At 40.7% G+C, this 16,166-nt stretch overlaps 1 protein-coding gene across 1 annotated transcript in view; it reads right to left on the minus strand.

Moving 5' to 3' along the window:
* Positions 1–730: 730 nt before the first annotated feature.
* Positions 731–16,166, minus strand: part of snap47 (synaptosome associated protein 47) — a 253,313-nt gene continuing 237,877 nt past the window's right edge. The window contains exon 6 of the mRNA XM_089130959.1: positions 731–1,213. The gene's annotated coding sequence lies outside the window, so the exon portion shown is untranslated. The remainder of the gene's footprint in view (positions 1,214–16,166) is intronic.

Raw genomic sequence — 16,166 nt, forward strand, 5'->3', positions numbered from 1 at the left:
AATTAAATTCTCATTTAATCTCATGCATTGTGTTATGGGCATTTCCACTTAATTTCGTTTCCCTCCAAATAAGGTTATTGATTTCTCCCTCGGGTAGATCAATAAGTCTTATTAATAGATTACTTTTTCTCCTTTCTGATAAATTGATTGGTTTGTTAATTCGTCTCAAGGAATTGATAACTTTTGTTGATTTGTTTTCAATAGATCAATAACTGTTATTAGTTTTGTGAATTGATAACGCTTATTAATTTTTCTTTAATAATTTTTTTATTAATTAATTTTTTTTGAAAAAAAATTAATTAATTTTTACGTTCATTCATTTGTTTTCTCCCTTTTCCTTTTCTTCCCTTCAGCCTGTGATACCCTATCACATTGCCTTAGGGATTACGTAACATCTCTGCACACGCTTGTTTGAATTTAATTTAAAATCTTTGAATTGCAATTTCAATTAAGTTTGTCTTTTCTACCAGGCTGACCACAGAGAACACGCCCTCTGGTGGCCCAAACCCGCCACTGCGCCTGTGTACTCCTGTGTCTCCTGCCCCACTCTCTGACTCTCTCTCTCTCTAGGGTATTCTGATAGTTTGCAACATTGTCATAATTCCCTTTTTGTGTTTTCTTCTTTGCCCCTAGGTAGTAAGATTTTGTATTTTATACCCCACAAATACTCAATTTGGTTCAAACAAGGTCAACTTTAATTAATTTTAGAGCCCTTTTTCTGCCACATTTCAGTATTTTACAGGGAACATTCTCTTGTGTGTGGTGATCTGATCTTCATCCCTGGTTGGTCTCCAGTGGACGGATTTTTCCTACCGGCGTAACCAGCGCTAGCTGTGGGTGAGTCTCGGACCCTCCTGTCTCTGTCCATTGGTGCGGCACGCAACAAGACATCAGCAATCTGGTAAATTCCACAAAGAGGGGTCACTCACGCTGCGACACAAGGCATTTTCGGAACATCCTCACAAACCGGGGCCTAAAGAGGGGCCACCCCGAAAGGGAGGTTCTGGGAGGACACCCTTTTTGCAGTGTCGTAAGCAGGTGACATTCTCGGAATTGCCAGGTCGTGTTAAAAGTCGAAGTTGTTTGAGCGGGCGCACCGTAGTAGACACACAGGAAAGGCCCGCGGACACCTCAGTTGAGTGTCTGGAGCGACGGGGGAATTTTCCTCACCATTGGTTCCATTCAGGAGTGATTTCGTGTCACCCCAGGCAAGCTGAAATAAGGTAAAGAAATACAGATCATTCACTTAGCATAGGCCACAAGAATATTAGATATTCTCCCTTGTCATCTAAGTGCTACCGATCCGTGCCTCAGAAAACACACATAGCCGGCACAAGCCTTCTTAGTCCCCGTAACACTTTCTCAACTGTAATCCTTCTCTGTATCCACAGACCCGTTAGTCCCAGTGCCTAACCCCATTTAAGTTTTCTCTTACCTTGCTGTTTTTTTTCTTCTGCTCTCTGTTCTGTGTGAACTGTGCCTTTCAGGTCACCCAGAGACACAGCCTACAGAGACACCCCAGGAAAGCTAAATTACAGACTGACAGCCGAGCCGTCAGTGGCAGCAGTGACCCACTGGCTCCGGCCCTGTCAAATCTTTATTTAGGCCCTGCGCTGACCTAAACAATTTGTCTCTCTCACGTCTAACTGTCTCCATCAGTTAGCCAAAATTCCCATAAACGGCATCGTCCGTATCAAAGGGATAGCGCCTAAATTGTTGAACAAACTTGCATTTGGTCTTTGTGTGTGTGTTGTGCTCCTCTCGCCTACAGTAAGCCAGTATGTCCCAGTCTCCCCACCCGGCAGCCCACTGGGACAGCCTCGAGACATGGCTGACCGCCATGACCGCTGCTTTCCTGCCCAAGGACGACAGCGACGCTGAGCCCCGGAGCCAGGAACAGCTGGACACCGAACTGGACACGCTGATAAGGCAGGACCCAACGCAGAGCTACAGCCACAAAGAATGGGCCCGAATCGTGGGAAAGCTGGCCCATACACTGGTCGCACAAGCCCGCCTTCACGAGAGAACTGCCACCGACCTGGAACAGGAGACGGCAACTCTACGGCTCCAAGCGGAGGAGGCCCGGCGCAACCAAGCAGAAACCCAGAGTCGTCTAACCTACCTCACATTTGGGACAACAGTGATTATAAAATTCTGCCTTTGCATGTAATGAAACTGGTTAATAGTGAGCATTAGATCCTAAACTAAAGTGTCACCTTTGTTTTATTTTTTTTTTAGAAAAAATCCTAAGTGATGATCAAAATCCTAGTGACGCCCCTGCTTCATGCAACCTGTCAAAATCAAAGTTTAAAAGAAACATATTACTATTGCACAGTAGAGTATAGGCCTACTTCAAGTAGGCCTAATGATATTAATAATAGTTTATTAAAACACACAGAAGCTCAAATGTCTTTAATTTAAAACAGTTTATAGTGATAAATAAAGTAACTCAATGGAATTATGAAAGAAATTGCATAGTAAAATGTAATTTATAAAATAATAATAATCAAATCTATTAAGACAGAACTTTAAAGGAATATCACACAAGTTTTGAAAATTTTTCGCAAATGGGTGGCGGCGGGCGGGGTGGGCTGCTGGTATAAATGAAAAACCACATATACACACACACAAACACACAAAACACACTATATTGTTGATTGTTTGAGTTTTGACAAAAACAAATTCATGATGGAGACTTGGCTATTGCCTATACTGGTTTACTTTGAAATGTAACCTTTAAAACTGCTGTTTGTGTATGTATTATTCTTATTATCGGTCAGTGCGTTAGGTTATGTTGTATGTGTTCCATGTTGAAACGTCAGGTTGAAGATAATTCTATGATCAATATTGTACGTTCCCGTTGGATGTGATGGTTCTCGATTACCTTTCTCAAACCCAAGAAATACTTTTCCAAAAAAAAAATAATAATAATAATTTCTTAACACAAACTATGATAAGTCTGCTCAAGTGAAGTAGAGCTGTAACCAGTGTGCATGAGGTGTCATTCCTATGACGGGTAAGACTTCTCCGATGGCCATAGGGGGGCAACCTAAGCCAGGGTGGCACCGCCACTGGGCACCTGCCCAACAGGAAAGGGAGGTGTTATTTAGGAAAAGGGAGTGGATGTGATGCTACTTGTGGCCAAGAGCATCATAGGGGGGACTGTAAGAAATTATAGTCTGCTCCGATCCAACTTCCACTCCAATATAGATTATATTTAAAGGTTCCTTCACTTAAAATAGCTTATTTATCATAGAATCAATTCCTTACAATGTTAAAATAATCACATCACCTATAGTGTGGGAAGGACAGCAGGTATTCAAGAACCATCTTGATTAGGGAGTTTCTGAGAGATATTATCACCTTTAAACATTTGACCATATCACTCTAACACTTGTATCGTTCTCTTCGATTTACATTTAAAGACAGAGTTTGGAATAACAAAGACATAGACACGGAGGCACCACTTGTATCGTTCTCTTCAATTTAGATTTAAAGACAGAGTTTCAGCTCCACGCTGATAGAGAAGACGAATCTGTTTGTCTTGATTTACATTTAAGAGAAAGCTTCATTTACATGCTGAGGGGGAAAACAGATGTAATACTGTATAAAATGTTTGCGCTGGGATGAGTTCGGGGTTCATTCTGACGCCGGTGAACCCAAGGTGCTTCGTGTGCCTTGCCACTGCTATTCTGTAAATAAACTTCATTTTTAAGATCTTCGACGTCCACTTCATTTTTCTTACAGCACGGACTTTAAGCCTGGTCTGTGAAGCTTGGGTAAATGTCTGGGCATTTTAGTCTACATTTTCGTCAAGCTGCATAATGGTTAAATTGATAATCTAAATAATTTTGCTCAAAATTATAATCACAACAATTGTTGTTGTTTCAGAAACGTATATTTACAGTTTATCAGAATTATTGCACTTTCACCTATAATAAAAGCACACACACAAAAAAAACTCATACGCATTTTACCATTTTTATTTTCCCTCATCTAGTATTCTGATTTATTATAGGCTATTTATCATATAAATGAACACTCTCTACATTATGAAAATTGGTTAAAAAAAATTTAAACAATGAAATTCCTAATAGTAATTCCAAAAATAATTCAAATAATTCCAAATGTTAGGTTGCATAAGTGCATTTCTGTCAGGACCACTATCGTCAAAGGTTACTGACAATTTAGCATATTCCATTTTAAATGGTGGTATGGTTTTGTTCTGACCAAGAACTCACTGCCCTTCTATGCAGCCCAGCATGGATCAAGCAGAGAGAGCAGTGAAAACTCCCAGGGTAAACGGAACAGAACCAACATAAATGTATTGCGATATCATTTAAAGGGGTCATATAATGGTACATGCACTTTTACAAGTTGATTGTACAAAAATGTATGTTGCCAGTGCCTGTACACAACCATCATATAAAGATAAAAATCCCCCCATTGTTTTTGTTTTTCTCTCCTATGTTTTCCCCTGCATCAACTCGAGCCGTTCGTCTGTTTGACGTCACACGGTCGGATACCCCTCCCACGATTTTGATTGACAGTAGCGTTTCAACACAGACCAACCCTCGCCCTGAGCAAGCTGTCATCATAGTCTGCCATTGTTTATACAATGGAGCAGAATAGCCTCTAAGGGATTGTGGTGTTCTGTTCTTAACCAAGACGCAGTGGCTAAATTTTGTTTTTGAAGGGAAAATTCCCTACAAGCAACGTCAATGCGTTTATGTTTGCGCAAATCACTTCTCACCCGACTGCTTTATATAGACGCTTTCATCAGACGCGTTGCCATGGTGATGAGCTGGCCCAAAGTTAACTTCCGTTCTGTTCGTTTATTGGTGTTTACTGGATAATATGGCATTGACTACAAATGCAGTGAAAGTTAAGGTGATGAGCAGGTTGTTGACCTAGGGAGCAAACGCAATTTTTAAAAATAAAAATGTCAAGGTTTTCTATGAGGGAGACGGCGGTATAGCCTATGTTTATCTGAGTGATAACCGGTACAGTGTTTCCAATACATTTATTAGTGGCAGCCCACCACATTATCAGTGCTGACCGCCACATATTGATTTCCGTGTTTTTAACAATTTAAGATGGGAAAAGTTGTAATTGACTGCAGAGTTGCTTGCAGCGCATATTTACACGCTATCTCTCTCTCTTTCTCTCTCTCTCTCTCTCTCTCTCTCTCTCTCTCTCTCCCGCAAACACATTGACAGCGGACCAGTCTGTGTATTGAATGGTTAGTAGTATCATAAACAGCGCTGCACAGATCCATCCAACATGCTGTCAATGTGGAGACCCACCTTAAAAAAAAGGTTAGCAATGCAAGCATGTAAGAAGCCTAGCTAATAAGGAGAGCTATGCTAACCTTATCAAACCCCGCCGTTGCGCTCGCCACAGTTTTTTTAACACTGCGGTAAATCAGACACGTCGGTAGAAAAACATCTTGTCTCCAATTTTTGTTCAACGTGTCTGGTAGTGTCACATTTCAGTTTGGCCAGGTAACATTTATTTTCTTTGACTGGCAAGAAATACAAGCTACTAGGTTATTTACTTGTTATGGATTGTCTCCGCAAGTCTGCCGGAAGTTAAGTTTGGGCCAGATTAATGCACATGCGCAGTACCATTTGTTTATGTTGTCACTGCTGAAAGCGTCTATAAACGAGGGTCAGTATAAAGCTGGTTTTGCTAAGAAGCTGCTCCTGAAAAAAAAAAATCAGTAATAACTATTTGCATCCCTGCTGCAATAATTTCACACCCTTTATTATACACACCACTAAAAAATAAAGAGGTCCAGACCTCGGTGACCTCATGGCTGGCTATAGCATGCTTGTAGTACGTTCCTATCCTGGCTTGACTTACTACAGGTGAATAACACAAAATCTCACCTGTAGTAAGTCACCAAAAACCTTTTATAAAAATAAAAATATAAAAATAATTGTGTGACCAACTGTAAATACATGAGGGGGGTATTAGCCCAATTTCACCTGTAGTAAGTCAGTCTTACCAATAGTAACCTTTTACGAGCTTTGGAATTTGCAAATGTCTGTGTTTTTAAATGTTAAAAGTAGCCTACTTTAAACTGATAAATTATAGGCTACGTTTAATGCAGTTGGTGGAATTGCCAGACGTTCCCGTCAAAGCATTCTCATGTATAAATATGCATGATTTTTAATTAATATTGCATGTCGATATACAATGGTTACATACTGTTAAAAGTAATCCTGCTATTGATATATTTTAAGACTGCCGATCACAGAACAGTGTAAAGGGAAATACCGAACCTAACTTTACCGCATTCAACCACCGTAGGCCTATGCGCATTTCACACATTTGTAATAGTTTGCGTTCAGCGGGGAGGGAAGTGAAGGAAGGGAGGTTTGGAATGGCCCGCGAATGCCCAAAAAACATTTTGCAAAAAAAAACCTCACAATGTTTATTATAAATAAAGTAAGACAGAAACCTTTTCCTCAGCTGTAGGCAAAGGCAAGCACGTTTCAAATCAGTGCTTCTCCAGGGAGACTAGCGCTAAATCAATCCCCTATTTTAGCTCAACCACCGTAGGCCTACGTGCATTTCACGCATTTGTAATAGTTCGCGTCCAGCAGGGAGGGAAGGCAGACATCCCATGTCTCCCGGAAGTTCCGTGAATCTTCCGCATATTGATAGCGTCTCCCTGATGCCCGCAAATTAGTTAAAATCTCCCAGAATCTAAAGCGAGATAGAACACACTGCGTGCATACATATTTAGCGCTGAGAGTGCAGCCGTGCACTGTAGAGAGGGAGAGACCTTGCGAGTGTGCCCCGCGAACGCGAAAGCTAGCTCTCCCTCATCCCCACAATCCTGTCACCGAGATATACCTCCCGGAAATTAATTCTTGCAGGTTGGGATGTCTGGGAAGGGAAGGTAGGGAGGTTTGGAATGGCCCGCGAATGCCCAAAAAACATTTTCAATTAAGTAAATAAAGTAAGACAGAAACTTTTACCTCAACTGTAGGCAAAGGCAAGCACGTTTCAAATCATTTCTTCTCTAGAGAGACTGCTCAATCAATCCCCTATTTTAGCGCCATCTACTGTTTTAAAAGAGAAGTTACTCATTAGCATTTGTGAGAAAATCTGACCGGACACATTTGTGAGAAATTGAGCTGAGAGATCTCACAATCATAACAGACAAATATGCATTTGTCTGCACTGAAATGGCGTGCTGAAAACAGAGCTGTTTTTGACCAGATAAAAATGAGTGTTTTCTTAAAATACTAATGAGAAGTTTTAATAAAAGTATATTACAAAGTTTTCATTTAGACCCTAAAGATTTATATTAATATGTACAAAAATTGCATTATATGACCCCTTTAATGTTCATAATGACAATAATTCAATGTAACAACATAATAATGAGTCTCATTCGAAGAGGAATATCAGAAGGCCAAATCCTGACTGGACGAAAGGAGGAGTTGGGAATGTAGGAGGGTAAATGGCACAATTATAAAGCTGTTGATAATACTAAATGGACCTTATATAGGGATGCTTTGATAGGCTTTTATTCCTATAGGTAGACGTGAATCAGCTGATGTGAGCTTGTCTAACGTGACCTGCCAGAACTGACGCTATGATTGATTTATTCAACCACAATGGCAAACAATAGTCGAGATTCAAGTTTGGATTTATTACAGTTAATCACTGAGTAGGTTTGATCGCAGATTTAGCGGTTAGTGAACAGAACACAGACTGACAGACTCGCCATCAGCACATTTCGCGAATACTACAGCCCGATTTTTCCATTCATAGCCTACTCTGTACACTTTTTTTGTGCAATAATAAGTTGGTCCACAAGGTGGCAACAGTGCCCCAGGATTGCTGATTCAGGTAGTCGAAGAATAAAACAAATAAACAAAAGAGGCCAAAATGCCATCAAACAACAACAGTGGATGCCTATGTGGATGAGAGATTGTACGTGGAGATTAGAAAGTACCTGATTAAACAATGTGTATGTGGGTTATAACTCATGGAGAGTTTGCTGAGCCACTTGTTGTGCACGTTGTCATAATGGGTATGCATTGACAGTCTGTATACACATGAGTTTACTTTGAAAGGCTATACATTTGGGCTTTAGTTGAACTAATCCTACAACAGTGTTGTAGTCGAGACCAGCTCACTCGAGTACGAGTCAAGACCGAGACCATAGAGGGTCGAGTCCGAGTCGAGACCAAAGAGAGTCGAGACCGAGACCAAAAACAGTCGAGTCCAAGTCCAAGGTTGGGTCTCAAACCAGACTTAAAGATATCTTCAAGAATATGTAAAATATTTGGTGGTAACAATAAAATTGGCACCATACTAAAACAGTAAACCAAACCATGGAATCATGTACACTGTAATGGTAAAAAGGCCACATAGTGGTGTAGGGAATTTTATTCTGATTATTACTTACAATTGTTACTATCGGTAAGTGCTCTTTCACAGAACATTACTGCACACGAATTCTGTGAGGTTCTTATATGCAAACTGAATTATGGATGATAAGGCAGACATTTTCATAGTTGAGCTAGAGGCTCCACATCACATCTGACCTGGGTCCTGCTGCATTTGCATGCCGCAAACATTATAGACTCAAGTCATGCGCAGTTGCGCACAAGAAAGTCAGCAATTATTGGACGTTTTAATCAAACAACAATTTAAAGAAATATTAACATACAGTAATAATCATGACATATTTTGAATGGGACTCGAGTGGACTCAGGAATAAGTCCGAGTCCCGACTCCCAATATGTTCGAGTACGAGTCAATTCCAAGTCAAAATGCACACAAGTCCATGACAAGACCGAGTCCATTAAAATATGGTCTCGAGACCGAGTCTTGAGTGCACAACACTGTCCTACAATGCATGGCTAAGCAGGGTAAAATTTTACTAATTCATCTAAAAAATAAAAATTGTATTCCACTATGAGTTTCTCATTAGAGGTGATATGCCCCTTTTCAAAAGATGTAATGTAAATCTATGGTGTCCCCAGAATGTGTCTGTGAAATTTCAGCACAAAAAAGTTGAACAGGGCAGTTCAGAACAGGGCTGACCCCTCAGGGCTGAGCTTTGGATACTCCAGCAATAACAAAACGGGCGAATAATCTAGATCATCCAAAACCTCCAGAAAAAAACAGTAGCGGAGTGCAGGCTTACGGAGAGACTGTTAGACTGCACCTGGAAGTTTCTGAATTTAGTGGATTTATGTAGTTGTTGTGGAGTTACACGGATTCATCTCATCGACTTGCATGTACCGTCATGTTTAACTTTTACACAAGTTGACACAGTTCCCCGAGGTCTTCATAAGACAGCTATGACTTTTCGGTTATTTTAGCGCCATTTTTGAGCTTATCTGTGCATCCAACGACAGAAAATTTTGCATGCTTTGCTCAAACTTTTGGCATTGCGTTAGAACTGGTTACACTGTTGTCGCTTCCGAAAACCAAGTGCCGTGGGTGGAAACGTGCAGATTAAAGGACAAGTTCGGTATTTTACACTTCAAGCTGCAATAGGTAACTTTTGTAAACAAAAATTTATTTACATATTTGTTAAACTGTCATTATGTCCTGAGTCCTGACAGTAGAAGAGACAGATAATCTGTGAAAAAAAAAAAAAAAAAAAAATCAAGCTCCTCTGGCTCCTCCCAGTGGTCCTATTTCCATTTGCAGAAATACACCGCTGCTGGTCAGAAACAACCAATCAGAGCCAGGAGGAGTGTCTTAGCAGTGTCAATCACACTCGTGTAAGCACTGGCCCTCTTTTGCACAGCGCGCCGTCATTCAAACCAAACTCAAGATTGCCAGTGTGCTACAGCTGTGCTAACTGCAGAGAAACAACCTAAACTGCCAATTTCTTGAGTGGCACCTGCTCATAAAACAAAGACGGGACAAAGAAAAATAAAGAATTAGACAGAGCCCATTGACTCGGTGTCAAAATTCTAGCCGCGTTACATATAGATAAAATGTCACGCACTGTGCAAAGCATCAATTGAAACCTGCTAATTCACTGGCTTGTCATGTTGCTGAAAGCAGGACGAGGGAAAGGGACATGAGCGGCACGAGGCCGGTGGCATGAGTGATAATGAACGACACGCATCTCTCACGGAGGAGCAGAGGCTTAAAGGAGGAGCGACAACAGTGGAGAGAGGAACAGGCTTGATTGTACGTTGTAATTTTATGTTCTGTTCTGTGTGTTGTCCGTGAGGGGCTCCTGGCTTATACTTTAATTTTGTATTTGTTTATTTATTATTAAACTTGTTGAACGTTCGCGGGTTCCCACCTCCCTTTTACCAAAACAACTGAACCCCCGTTACAAATGTACTAGCAAACCTTATAGCATGAGGCCTACATATCGCTAGAATAATTATTTGAATTATATTACAGAATTTATATTATTTTACTAACTATTTATAACTTATAGAAAGGGTGCAACATTATAAATTTACATTACATGTATCGCAAAATACATAATGAATTGAGGATCAAATTTGTAGGCAAATTATGGGCAGGCCTTAGTCAATGTAAAGCATTGTTGATGTTTTGTCCCTACCAGTGAATGTGCCATAACTGGTTATCCGCCATCAGTAGCCGCGTTTCCACTGCCGGGCCAGGGCCGGGCCGTGCTAGTGCGTGCCAGGGCCAGTCGCGTTTCCACTGTCACTTCCGGGGCTTGATCGGGGCTTCCTCAGGGCCAACGGCCAGGATTTCTGGCCCGTCGAATACCTTGGGCCAGAGGGGGCCAGTTCCGGCTAGAGGCGTGCTCAAGGTAAAAGGCGGAGTTTATCGGTGTTGGAACGTTATCTGAAGCAAGATGCACATAGGGGTGTCCATGTTTAACCGATTAACCGTTTAAAATTGCATAACATTTTAATTTGAACTGTAGGCCTATGCCAAATGCTGCGCAAAAAATATATAGGCTATATATAGGCTACATATCGACGAATTTTCAGATATTTGTTTGATTTTTTACCCCTTAAACATTTAAAATATTTGACAAATTAATATGAAAAAAATATATATTTTACTGGTTTTCTGAGGCCAAATTAGAACCTGGAAATGATATTTTCCCTGCAGTGCTGAATGAGAAGAGCCGTAACCACAGCCTACAGAAAGGGGATTATAGGTGATTTATAATAAATGTGTCTGATAATAAAATAATATAAAATAACGAGGCATTAATTGTTTATTAATAAACTATTGTTTTCTAAATGATTTTCGGCTAAAAACATCTCCATCTCCGGATGCACATTTAGAGAGAAATTAATTAGCTACATAATTACATAGTCAGAAAGATATTGGCTTTCGATTCGAATTTGTTCGTTTTAAATTGGACATTTAAAGCTTTAATCTACAAGACTAAAGCTTTAAATGTCCAATTTAAAACGAACAAATTCAAAGCTTTAAATGTCCAATTTAAAACGAACAAATTCAAAGCTTTAAATGTCCAATTTAAAACGAACAAATTCGAATGCGGTGGCTGTTTCAGGTCTTGCGCTTCAGTTCACGGAGATCATGAAGCGCGCCTTGATTAATTGTTAAAGCACAACGTTTTCTTGTTATTGTGAGTTTACGCAAATAAATGTATTTGCGAATAATTAGGGCCCAAGCCCTGAAAGGGCGAAGGCCCTATTGTTTTCCTTGGGATTATTATTAGGGCCCAAGCCCTGAAAGGGCGAAGGCCCTATTGTTTTCCTAACGATTATTAGGGCCCAAGCCCTGAAAGGGCGAAGGCCCTATTGTTTTCCTAACGATTATTAGGGCCCAAGCCCTGAAAGGGCGAAGGCCCTATTGTTTTCCTAAGGATTATTAGGGCCCAAGCCCTGAAGGGGCGAAGGCCCTATTGTTTTCCTTGGGATTATTAGGGCCCAAGCCCTGAAAGGGCGAAGGCCCTATTGTTTTCCTTGCGATTATTAGGGCCCAAGCCCTGAAAGGGCGAAGGCCCTATTGTTTTCCTTAGGATTATTAGGGCCCAAGCCCTGAAAGGGCGAAGGCCCTATTGTTTTCCTTAGGATTATTATTAGGGCCCAAGCCCTGAAAGGGCGAAGGCCCTATTGTTTTCCTTGGGATTATTTTTCTTCACTATTTAGGGCCCAAGCCCTGAAAGGGCGAAGGCCCTATTGTTTTCCTAAGGATTATTTTTCTTTAGTATTATTATTTTACTACCTTTTTGGCACTTTTGGAGCCCTTAACATGCTCAAAAACTCTTGAAACTTTGCACACGGGTCAGAATCCGCGGCCATCAGAGCCGGGCTGAAGCTGGTACCTGGGCGTGGCAGGGGGGCTCGTCAGCGCCCCCTGGAACGGGGTCCGAACACTCGGTCCATAACTCAAACACGCTTGCATGTAATAATATGAAACTCGGTACACATGTTGATCTCATCGTTTCATCTATACCTCGCGCTCTTACTTTTTACCCCAGCCCAACAGGAAGTCGGCTATTGAGGTTTGTTTGTAAAACGCTCGCAATGGTATTTGAAATACTCCTCCTAGAGCTTTGATCCAAATTCGACAAAACTCGGTCAGCGTGAAGTCAAGACATTGAGGATGAAAGTTTGCGAGGGGATTTTTGATATCTCGAACGGTTTGTCCGTGGCGAGGAAATGAAATCATGGCGAGAAACGTGAAACAGGAAGTGTGTTATAACTTCAGCATACATTAACTGATCTTGATGAAACTTCAGCAGTGTGTTCGCTGTAAGAGGACGATCACATGGATGTGACTGTTGTGAGTCAAAGTTATAGCGCCACCAACTGGCAGCAGGAAGTGTGTCACTTTCAAAATGCTTTGAAATCACCCTTTTATTTTTACCCGATTTGCTTCAAACTTCATCTGTATAATGTAAACATAGGGCAGATGTAGACCTGTGAATGGATTCTTGATATCTTTGAAACTGTTGCCGTGGCGACGCATCAAACTTTACCATTCTTTTAGGATGCTTTTGAGACCCTTAGCATGCTTTAAATTGCATGAAACTCGACAGACACATCACATTTATTAGCCAGTAGACATGTGCAAAGTTGCAGAAACGGGCGTGGTGAGGGCTCAGTAACGCCACCTTTTGACAAAAGTGGGGTTGTTAGTTTTATCTACAGTTACAAAAATCGGTACGTATATTGTACTCCTCGAGCCGGACAACTTTCTAATTGACACTCATTAGCTAGGACCCACAGAAAGTCAGATATGTTTGTTTGAATGTAGAGAAAATCTCAGAATTTTGCCAGTGTTTCAGTGTCCCTCTGTGTGAGTGAGAGGAGGGGCGCCTGTCAGGTTAATTTTAACCCTTTATTTGCTGTGTGCGACTTCTCTGGCATTTTCGGGGGCCTTAACATCCTCGAAAACTCTTGAAACTTTGCACACGGGTCAGAACCCATGGCCATCAGGGCCGGGCTGAAGCTGGTAACCGGGCGTGGCAGGGCGGCTCGACAGCGCCCCCTGGACTGGGATTCGAACATTTGACCATAAATCAAACACACTTGCATGAATTAATATGAAACTCGGTACAATTATAGATCACATCAGGCCAAACAACTTTCGTGCTCTAAGTTTTATGACAGTTCAAATGGAAGTTATTTATGAATTATGAATTATGGGTTGTTTGAATAATTGTCCTAGGAGAAATACATCAAATCACAATGCATGTGTTTACCAATCACAACCAAACTCGGTGTGCATGAAGTCAAGACATTGAGGATGCTCAATTCCGGACGGATTTTTGATATCTCGAACGGTCTGGCCGTGGCGAGGAAATGAATTTTATGACTAAAAAAGGACACATAAAGTGTGTTATAACTTTGCTCAATTTACCTACAGTTACAAAACTTACCACGTATATTGTTCTCGTCAAGCCGATCAACTTTCCAATTTAAAGTCATTCGCTCTGAGCAACAGAAAGTCAGATATTTTAGTTTGAATGGATTTATTTCCCCTGCGATTCTCTCTCTCTCTCTCTCTCTCTCTCTCTCTCTCTGTGTGTGTCTGTGTGGGGAGGGGAGGGGAGGGCTGTTGTCTGTGTTTATGTGTGTGTGTGTGTGGCTGGCTGTGATTTTTCCTACAAGTCCTTGTCTCTAAGTCCTTGTCTTTTTGCATAACAATTTGCATAACGATATTTTTAAATGACAAAATAGGCACATAACCCCCATCTTTTAAATGTATAGTTTGCTTTAAATAAAAGTAAGATTGTATTTGTAATTGAAGTTGAATGAATTTAAAATTCATGTGCTATATTTCAATATATTTGTTTTCCTTAAGATTTTAAAACACTACCTTCATTCTTATCTGAATTTACAAATATTTGTTTCTGTATAAAATAATACTCTGACTAAAAACACATTTGATGTTTTTTTTTTGGTATTTTTATTTACATGTATTTATGTGTGTGTGTGTGTGTGTGTGTATAAAGTGCAGGGTTTTTTTTTAGATAAAGTAGAATTTCTATAACTATGTGTTGAACTAATAAATCACTCTTGTGTGTTAAACACAATCTACTTAATACAGACAACTTCATTATAAAGATAAATAACAAATCCAAAAAATATATGATTATAATCTATGACAAAAAAAGCCATTACAAACTATATTAATGGAAAATACACATTGCTCTTTGTATTGTTGTAAAATATTCATGAAAAACAAGATGACAAAAATCAAAAAGATAAATTATTTTAGATATAGCCATGTTTTAAATGTATAGCAGAGATGTTAATTGAGGCAGCAACATACAAACTTTCTAGAACAACATGGACCTGGATAGCTGGTTTTTATGGAGGACAGTGAAGAGGAAGAGGGTGCAAATCAAACAGCTCATTCTCAGACTACACAGCAAACAGCTTAAGTTTTTAGTGCTTTGTTTGAGGTTTTTAGTGCTCTGTCCTATCTATTATCAACATATAATAGATGGAACAGAACAAGAAAGGCAATTAATAATCTGTCATTGCGTCACTGCATTATGATATGAAAGGCTCAGTACAGTGTGGCACAAAACGCTTATGTGCATCCCGAGTGGAGAATGATGCGCTTAAAGCCACATGGAGTTACAGCGCACAGCGCATCGAGTCCGCATTGATGCAAGCTCTACAATACACTTCTTTTTGATAGTCAAAGCGGGGGTTACGTTTTTACACGTCGTACAGAATAAACCTAAAGGCACCAAGGTGGCGGTGCCACCGGCTTTATATTAAATATAAATATAGCTGTGAGCAGCGATAAAGGGCCAAAGCCGGCGGTACCACCATCCCGGTGCCTTTGGGTAACCTAAGGCATCAGGGTTGCGGTGCCACCGGCTTGGGCCCGCAATCGCTGCTCGCAGCTATATTATTATTAGGGCCCAAGCCCTGAAGGGGCGAAGGCCCTATTGTTTTCCTTGGGATTATTAGGGCCCAAGCCCTGAAAGGGCGAAGGCCCTATTGTTTTCCTTAGGATTATTATTATTATTATTATTATTATTATTATTTATACGACTATTCGGGCACTTTTGGGGCCCTTAACATGCTCAAAAACTCTTGAAACTTTGCACACGGGTCAGAAACCGCGGCCATCAGGGCCGGGCTGAAGATGGTACCCGGGCGTGGCAGGGGGGCTAGACAGCGCCCCCTGGAACGGGGTCCGAAAACTTGGTCCATAAATCAAACATGCTTGCATGTAATAATATGAAACTCGGTGCACATATAGATCTCATCGTACATATATACCTCATACTATTACTTTTTACCCCAGCCCAACAGGAAGTCGGTTATTTAGGGTTGTTCATAAAACACTCGCAATGGAATTTGCAATACTCCTCCTAGAGAATTCAAACACACGGCACGAAACTCGGTCAGCATGAAGTCAAGGCATTGAGGATGAAAGTTTGCGAGGGGATTTTTGATATCTCGAACGGTTTGGCCGTGGCGAGGAAACGAAATTATGGCGAGAAACGTGAAACAGGAAGTGTGTCATAACTTCAGCATACATTAACTGATCTTGATGAAACTTCAGCAGTTTGTTCGCTGTAAGAGGACGATCACATGGATGTGACTATTGTGAGTCAAAGTTATAGCGCCACCAACTGGTAGCAGGAAGTGTGTCACTTTCAAAATGCTTTGAACTCACCCTTTTATTTTGACCCGATTTGCCTCAAACTTCATCTGTATAATGTAAATACATAGCAGATG

This window comes from Pimephales promelas, chromosome 5, assembly GCF_988280905.1.
Source record: "Pimephales promelas chromosome 5, fPimPro1.hap1.1, whole genome shotgun sequence".
Taxonomy (NCBI): Eukaryota; Metazoa; Chordata; class Actinopteri; order Cypriniformes; family Leuciscidae; genus Pimephales; species Pimephales promelas.